General features: G+C 33.7%; 1 long non-coding RNA gene across 2 annotated transcripts; it reads left to right on the forward strand.

Annotated features, from left to right (window-relative positions):
• The first annotated feature begins 546 nt into the window (after positions 1–546).
• Positions 547–5,138, forward strand: LOC138889142 (uncharacterized). 2 transcript variants are annotated; one of them, XR_011406754.1, is made up of 5 exons: positions 547–754; positions 1,000–1,083; positions 1,208–1,280; positions 2,433–2,785; positions 4,884–5,138. It is a non-coding gene; the product is annotated as an uncharacterized lncRNA (long non-coding RNA). The 2 variants fall into 2 exon arrangements; XR_011406753.1 differs by having other exon boundaries at positions 556–754; positions 4,887–5,138.
• Positions 5,139–9,681: the final 4,543 nt, after the last annotated feature.

Raw genomic sequence — 9,681 nt, forward strand, 5'->3', positions numbered from 1 at the left:
GATCTTTGAAACAGAAAAAAAAAAAGAGCATAAAGTTATGTTTTGAAAAAATATCTGACCAAAACATTCTATACAAAATCAAAAAACTATTTAAAAGACCAAAAAACTTAACCAAGAATTTTTTTCTTTAAGAATAAGTTTAAAAGAAACAAAACCAAAATCAAATTAAAATTACGCAAAGAAGACCATGAGACACACCTTTGTTGATACCCGTGGGAATAATACAAGAAATTGGACTTATTGTGGCGACCCATTTGGTTGCAGCAAAAGTTAGAGTTTTAGTGGCGACTTTAAAATGTTGCTACAAAATGACAATATTTAGTAGCGACTTTATTTGGTCGCCTATGATATGTGCAACTAAAGGCTGAAAAATTTTATTCCCACGAGAACAAAATTTTGGCTCCACGGATTTTGTGGCGACTTTAAAAATGTCGCTGCTAATTGTATTTTGGAGCGACAGGGTCGCTGCTATACTTAGTTATTTTATTTTTTTTAAAAACAAAGAAATTATAGGCGAATAACACTAAAAGATCTGAAGGCCTAAACAAAGAAATTAGAGCCCCTCTCATCAGCTGCTCAAAATCCCTCTCTGCTCAAAATCTCTCTCTACTCAAAATCCCTTATGCTCAAAATCCCTAATATCAGAAAATGTGAATCTTATATAGATAGCTCCATTTCTCAACTCCTAATTAAAGGAAGATGTTGGCTGCTCCATTTCTCTGCATCTAGTTACTGACCCAAAAGCTCAAATCATGTATGTGTTCAAATCCCTAATACTTTCATTTTTCTTTTGGGTTATACGAAAGTTTGTTGGATTTTCTTAGGATTTTCCAAATACAACAAGAATGAGGGGGGAATTTTACATTTGGGGTTCTTTATAAAAATTCTAGAAGGCAAAATTTTTAACATGCAGCTAGCAATAATTATTATCTTAATGTTTTTACATTTGTATTCTCATATTTCATCTCAATTTTTTTTGACCCATTTGAATATTTACAGGAATTCGTACAGATTGTGTCATCTAAGCGTAGTTATTTGCTGATTCTAAGTCTTGACCGAACTCTCAGCTATATATTTTCCTGGGTAAGTGAAAGTTTCTCTTGAAAGACCCTTTGGTGTTGTTATTGCGATTGTATGTTTGGTATTTCATTCTTTCTCTATTCTTATGTGGTTATTTTCTTCCCGCATAAATTTGGCAACTTTCTAGTCCGAGAAAGCTATGAGACGAGAAATTGGGTTCTCTCCTGCTACTTTTAAGCTCCACTTTTACTCTATTCAAGGTAACCTTATAACTAGAAGTTAGTTTTATGATCTATTTTATCATACTATGGTTTGAGTTTGAGCCTATGTTGTGCTGATTTGGGTTTTAAGAATTTTGACCTAAGGTTTTAGATGGAGTATTTTAGTTTTAGATGGGGTATTTTAGGATGGGGTAATATTTGTTCTAATTACACATTGCCTGATTGGTTTTGGAAAACTTTGTCTATGGATTGGTTTAGCTGACATGTAGTAGAAAATTTGTCTGAAATTTGCTAATTGTTAGTTTGTTTAACATTTTACAGCTAGATAACATTTGTATGTAACATGCTTCACATTTTTGTACTATTATCTGATTTGCTTAGTTGACACGGTGAGCTCACAGAAATTCCATGTCGATTCTAAATTTTTAGGTTCAAGTTGATTGAAGAAATTCAAGATAATCTCATATTCTAGACCTTAGTCTTATTGGTTTTTTTTGTTTCTATTTCGGACGGTACCTGTTATTGTATAGTTTTGGGTGTTTATCAGTTTTATGTTAGGAGTTTAAAAGCATAGCAGAGTCAATCAATATGATGGAAGTGGATACGAAAATAAAAAGGCTGATAAGGTATTTACTTGAATTATCCATTAATTTGATTCCTATTGACTTAATTGAAAGGACCAGGATTGTCATAATAGCTAAAGGAATCAGTTTTGCAGTTTTAGTTTTTGATATTTTGGTATTGATTTGTGGAATTTTCAAATGGATATATTTTGCTGTTTGTTTGCATAATTTGTTCAAATTCAATCCGTTTTTAAGTGTTGGAATCTTAAAACACATCTTCAATTTCAATTGCTCTTTTTCTTTAAGCCCTTTTTAATCTACTTTTCATATTGCTCTACTGTATTATTTTCCTTTAATGTTTTGATGGTCAAATTAAGAAATCTGGACAACCAAATTCAACACCTCCTACACTTTGTTTTTGCAGCTCTTGGTTTCCAAATTTCTGAATATGTCTGGTTTATTGAGGATGTTATCAATATGCTAAATCTTTTTTAGCAAGCTTCAGATTAGTAATGATTGTAGTTACTTCTGTAGCTCAATATTAACTTCATCGTTCTTATCTCTTAGAGTTACATGTATTTCACTAAGTTCTACTAAGTAGTATTTACAGAGTATTGGGTTAATGTAGTTTTACATGGCCAAACTTGGACGTATTGATCTGGTTATGTTCGTGGAAAAGGATATGGAAAGAAGCCTCCTAAAAAGAGTAACATTCAGCAGGCAAACATAGAGGCCATCATGTCTTCTGCTATTGATATTGTGCATCAAGAGATGCAAGCCGAGATGGATAGGAAGTTGCAAGAAGAACGTGAACAAATGGCTGCTGAGTTGCGAAGAAATATGGAAATTGAGTTGGAAAGGAAGTTGGCAGAGGAGCGTCAACACGCAAATGCAGAAGCAGACAAGAGGATCTCTCTAGAAGTGGAGAAGAAGATGCAGGAACAATTTGCTAGTTTCTTGACTAGAATGCAACAACAACAAGTACTTGCTCCGCTCCTTCTTAACAATTCTTCTTCCTTCTCGACTTTTCTTCTTCCTTCTGTAGTGACTTTATGTTTAGGGGTTTAGTAATGTGTTGGCATCTCTGGTTTTAGTAATGTGTTGATTTTATTTCAACAGAAAGGTTGATCTTGTGCATTGTAATGTTGACCATATTAGGTAGCAGTCTAAACAACTGATTAAGCCTATCAAAGGAACCCTGAGATCTGATGCATCTCACATTCTAAAATGTAGAGTTAATCATTAAAACTGGATAGATGATGATGATGATTTGGACTGTGATCTGGTCATACTTATCTGACTTTTAGTTATCTAACTTTTTGTTCTTCCTCATCTGTTCCCTCTTGTGGCTTTTCCTCTAGCAGATTAGACTCATCTAGGTGATAAGTTCATATTCTCAGTAATTTCTCCAAAGGTGGAGTTTTCCTCCACACTTTCATAATCTTCTTCACTTGTCTATTCCTCTTCCTCTTCTTCAATGTCTATGTCTTCATCAGTTGGCATTTCTTCCGCTGACACTTCCTCCTCCTGTTCCTTTTGGATAAATGATTGTGCATCTCCTTGTTTGGTGGTTGATTGTTTTAGCTGGTTCTTTATTATTATTATTGAATTTATATGGATAGATTTGGGTGGCTGGCATTTTTTTTATCAGTATCAGTATCAGTTTTTTTGGCTAGTTATTTTTTGTTTTTTGTTTCAATTTGTTGAATCTAGTTCTATGATAACAATACCTTCCCCTTTTGATAAGTCTGTTTTTCTTTCCAGTAACCTCCTTAAACCCATTATCTCCTCCCTCATATCCTCTTTTACTACATCATAATCATGTCAACTATCCTTGATGATTTTTTCCACATGCGGACTGGAAAAATATAGTTTAGGAGTGCTGGAGCTAAGTGCTTGATAGGCCGTTAACCCCTCTGCCAAGTTGTTCATATAAGCTTGTCGTCGAGCACTAATATTCTTAACCAAATCATCACTGGCTCGTTTTTTTTTTACTGCTGGTATTGTTAATACTGCTGGTACTTATGTCATTGTTAAGATCCAAAGTGATCTGTAACACTTGTACTCATTGTTTTAGGTTGCTATAAGTTTAAGAGCGGCTTTGTAGTGATAACTCTGATTCGTATCCTTTACAGAAGTTTTCTGATTCATATCCTTTACAGAATTTCTTTTTGTTTGTCAAGAACTATAATCGACATTTCTGCATGCATTTGCTTTATGTGCTATTTTCATAACTGCAATACCTGTAATTTTCTTGAATATCAAGTTGTCTTTGAAGTATGACACACAAGGTTATTATTAAATACTAATCGGGTATTATTATTAAATACTAGCATGAGATAAACTCACCAGTTAAGTTTCGCATTAATAAATAGTAGTAGTAAAGTATTAACAAGAGGAGAGGCCTCGTTGTCGGTGGTCGTATCCCAAAATGAAAAACATTTTGTAGGGTACATAACTAACATAACACATAATGAAGTATGTCACTCTTAATTTTTGGCAGTACTAAATACTAACTAGCTTTGGAAAATGCGAGCCACCAGCTTTCTCCAAAACCAGTTATATATTGATATCAATTCTTGCTTTTGGATCTGGTTTTACAAAAAGTGACACCATTTCTTTTTTAAAAACATGTACTTAGAAAACAATAGCTGATTCTGTTTCATCTACCTAAGTCTTGGTAGGAAGTTATCTAGTACTTGTGTTGGCGGAGGTAGCTCGTACTCGATGAATAATTAAGGTGTGTGCAAGCCGGTATGGACGCCACAGCAGCGGTAGCTTGTAAAGTCGACTCCGTAGCCTTCGAAACCCATGCTACAGCCTTTTAACACTCCTAGATACAGATAGCGTGGGACGTACTGTGTTAGGGGAAGCATGGACAAAAGAACAGCTTCTTATGTTGTCCTAAATCTTGATTTGTGGTCAAGACAACTTTTGGAATTGTTAAGCTGCTTTTTAGTACACAGTCACAAACAACTTCTGGCTTTCCTTTGACATAGATTGAAAATTCTTAGAATTTTGATAGTAATTGGATATAACAAATTTCATTATGTTCCTTATATATATTACTTTTGTCTAGCAGGGACAAGGCACTTAAACAATGGTATCGTTCAAGAATGGTGTCGCGCAAGGAGCAGTTACAAGGAACTTAATATTTTGTCTTTTTTGGGATATGTATATGCGTACAATTACAATGCACAATGAAGTGTCGGGTAGTATATATGTAATTTACTTTTTAGTAATGATAATATTTATAATATTCGGCTTGAGAAATTCTTTTGATGTTTGTCAAACATTATTGGTTGCTTTAATACTGATAGTCAATTGATATGAATATCTCTATATGAAATTTTAGAGCATGGAAATGTATATAATTTTGGTCGTTATAATTGTTGAGAAAATAACTTTTAGTGGCAACATAGTTTTGTCAAAAAATTAGTAATTGTTGCGATATAAAAGTTGTCGTTGTAGGTCTATTTCTTTTGCAGCGACTTTAGTCGCTACAGAAAAAATTGTGTCTTTCATGGTTTAACTATTTTGTGGCCATGATAGTCGCTACTAAAAGGCATTTATAGTAGCGACATAATCTTGCCACCGAACATAAATACTTTTTGTGGCGATGCAAGTCGCTACTAAAAGGCATTTATAGTGGCGACATAATCTTGCCACTGAACATAAATATTTTTTGTGGTGATTCTAATCGCTGCTAAAGGTGAATATATAGCGGCGACTCATCTAATATTTGTTCTTATGGAACAATTTTTGTAGCGTTTTTTCCAACCTTTTGTGGCAACGCTGTCGCCACAAATAACCTTCAGTTACGGTTTTGCTTGTGGCAATACAAAAGTCGCTATTGATATCCTTTAGCAGCGACTCTTAGGGATATTGTAGCGACTTTGGTCGCCACAATAGGGTTGATTTCTTGTAGTTCTTAAGTTCCTACCATCTTCTTAACTGAAAAATAAACTATAAATGTCCACACACCAAAATAGAGTTTAAAAATATTAGGCTTAATACGTTTTACTCCTCTTATTAATATTTGAACTTTTTCAGTTTTAAAGGATGCGTTTATGCTAATGTAGCAATAAGATTATGAAGACTGATGAATAGGAGTTTGGATGCCTACATATTTTATTTTTTTTAATTTGTAAGTTAAAGGTACATATAAGCTATAGTACTTCAACAATTATAATTATAGAACCAAACATTCTGGTTAAGATGCAACTATGAATTCATTTGAAGACTGAAGAAAGCTCAAATTTTTTATTTTATTTACGAAATATCTGAGGACATGTACTGTAATAAAAGGTTAATATAGGGTGAGAAGGGATAGTAGAAAGATAAGTATACTATCTCCTATAAGAAATCCATAGAATTACAAAATAGGAATTAAAAGTAGTATCATTAACTCAATACCCACAAAATTGATAAAGTATAAAATGACAACTTTAAGGGCAATAGTTTTGAAAAGTTGAATGTGAGGACGATAAAATCTTTGGGTTGTCTCTTATTAATAATAGTAATATCATCTGCACCAGATTATCCTATGAGATAAAGACATACACTCTATGGGAAAGGAGAAAATATTATTGCATATGTTTTCATACCAAGTGTATAAATATTGACCAAAAGGGTTATGACTCCTATCAGTGGCTCGAAGCTTGGTTAGATATTCGCTACCTTAACATGCTACCAAATGACCATGACAGATTTGATTTATCGGAGCAGGATTATAAAAGTGAATTGAATTCAAGTTGACAGACTTACAAGAAGAGAAAGATTATTGACGGAATCACATTCAATTTGTATTTGTCGGTACCGGTTATGACTTATGAATCATAATTGTGAACATCAGAAAACATGATACATAAGATCTCCAGGAATGTATCAATGTGATTCAAATAATCTAGGGCACTATGCAAATCTGCTCCGAAAGGAAAAACCTGTAGATCTCCTAAAGTAATATTGACCGTTAAATACTTCAAATTTCTTAAATGCAAAAATAAAAATCCAAAGTTGAAGTCTTCATCATCCAAACCTAATGTCGTCCAACTCCCACCTTTAATGGCAAGTAGACCTCTTAAAAAACTGTTTTTGTAGCCAATCATATGCGTTAAACTTAAAACACTTGTACTACTTCGGCCGCCGTCAAGTCGTACACGGCACTAGTCAAATTGCTAAATTAATACACACGCCATTCCTTAGCTGAGCCAACCTAGCTAAGGGTGTTCAAAACCGAACCGAAATCGAAGTTTAATGGCTTATTATTATCGAGTTAACGGTTTAACGGACAGAGAACGGATTGAAATTTTTTTATTAACGACTTATCGATTTGGGGACGGATTATTCAATTTTCTTAACGGATAATCCGTTAACCCATATATATATATATATATATATATATATATATATATATATGGATTTGGACAACTAGTGCAATCTGGAAAGAGCTATGATGACGTCCAGTGGCTGGCTTTGTAGGGACTATTTCTGCAGAAGTATATTTTTTAAGCTTGTAGAAATAATAAGATTTTGCAGTAGTAAATGCGAATCGCAGTGAATTTGTATATCAGAACGAATTAAGTGGTTAATATACTTTTTTGGTAATGGCCAATTTTAGCACAATTAAATGTGTTCGCCTTGCTTTTTTGTTGTTTTTATATTTTTATCGGTTAACTTTCTGTTTCCTTTTGCCCTTTCCTCTGCTCCTTTTCCCCGGATCCAAGTGCCAGTTCATTGTCTGTATCCCAACAATATAAGAAACGTAGCTTACTCTAACATCTCGTAGTCGGTGTGCGATAGGTTCCAAGCTAAACCTCTTCTATTTGCAACAAAACAATTAATGCACGCAATATAGATTGAATTAGGCCGATAACCCGCCCGATAAGAGCTAAACCGATCATACCAATCCGGCATATATCTTATCGGGTGGCTAGCGGATTAATACATTTAAAAGCCAATAACCGATAAGTCAAACCATTAAGAGTAAATAATTGTCCAATCCGCCCGATAAGCAGCCCCTACACCTAGCTGTCTTTCCTGTCTTTCCCCAGCATTTGGGTGGATGGATTTAAGTTTAACAAATAATTATCCTTCTATGGAGAAGGTGAAAAGAACAGAGAATATAAAAGGAGTTGCTTAATCAGTGAGTATTTTCAAGTTTACTAATACGTAGAAGTTTGAGTCAAACAAAAGATAAATAGTGGATAAGAAAGGGAAATAAACTGAAAAACGATAGAAAAAATATCTCCTTAGACTTGTGTTTTCCTTAATTTGAATAAATTATAAAAACGAATTCAAAATTTATGGGTAGAAAATAAAATGCAAATATTCATCTTTTCTTAGTTCTTTTATTTGGAAAATAAGATAGATTAAAAAAAATCGTGTATTAAATGCTAGTCAAAGCTCAAGGAAGGTTACTATCAGTGGGTTAGCCACATACAATGAAAGGTATTAAGATAAATATCCTTCAGTCGAAAATTTATATTGAGTATATATAGAATTATACTATGTATATAAGTTAAAAATTACTTTTTATAATACCCTTGTAAAAAATTTCGTTTCACCATTGATTACCATGGCGTTTAATAAAATAACAACAAAATGCAAAAGCTTGAAAGTTTTTAAGAAACCTAATCTACGAACAAAAGTTGCAAACATGAAGTGAAATATAAGTTTGACCTATTAAGAGTATTATTTTCGTCGTTTGACTTACAAAAGTATGCGTGCAAAAAAACGCGTAAAGCTGTCAAAAGGAATCACATATGTTAAAAAATATCGTAATAGAGGGAAGAAAAATAAAGGAGAGAAAGAAACACTACTTACCTTTGGACGTTGGATGTGATTATCTAAACATGGAAAAAGGAAGTGGAGAGGGACCACAAATAACTAAGGAATAAAGAAGATGTTCAGTACTACATTCCTAACCCTATCAATCTTTTTTATATTTTGGCAGAATGACCTTCTAGCCACAAAAAATTACACCCAATTGCCAAACAACCTTAACTTGATGGACAGAATATTAATAAACACAAACAAACAAGCGTGTATATCAATTGCACTAACATGTCAAACACGTCGTATTACTTGACATGTTTTATTTTTGGGTCCCTCTTTTAAAATTAATTTATCAAAATTTTATTATATTTTTTACTTTCTCTCCACTCAAACACTTCCTCCCTCTCCCTACCCCCACCCCCTCCCCAAACCAGTAAAAGAAGATATTGTTGGAAAATCCTCCGACCAAACCCCAAATCCAAGAAATTAGTCATCTTCTTTCATCCCTTTTTTCCTTCTCTTCTTATTTTTGTTAAGATTAATTAGGGATAGAATTTTTGACCATCAAAAATCCCTAATGGCTGCCACCTCCAGTTGGCCGACGACCAACCACAACCACCTCTCTTTTCTAAAAACTCCCAAAATCATAATAGATAAGTAAAACCACACACCTTTAGATTGAATCTGGCTGGAAAACTCCTAGTTGCTCTCTCTCCCTTCAAAATTATAACATTTCTTTACTCAAATCACTCACTATATTTGAGAAAGAATAAGAAAATGAGATGAGAAAGAGTTGAAAGATAAAGAGAAGAACTGGCTTAAAAGAAGGGGTGGACTGACCGGAGATAAACGGAGAGGGGTTACTGGTAAAAAGAAGAAAGAGAGGAGAGGCGAGTACTGATGGACATCGGGGCGCTTTTTCCCTTTTCTTTTTATTTTTTTAATTTTTCCTTTTGATTTTAGTATTTTTGTTTTTAAATCAAAATATTGTACTCACGCACATTTTCTGTGTGAGTCAGTGGCGGAAAGTGGTGGCTAGTGGGTTCAACTGGATCCGCTTTACAAAAAAATAATATTGTGTATATGTATAAATTAGGATT

The sequence above is a fragment of the Nicotiana sylvestris genome, chromosome 4, assembly GCF_000393655.2.
Source record: "Nicotiana sylvestris chromosome 4, ASM39365v2, whole genome shotgun sequence".
Taxonomy (NCBI): Eukaryota; Viridiplantae; Streptophyta; class Magnoliopsida; order Solanales; family Solanaceae; genus Nicotiana; species Nicotiana sylvestris.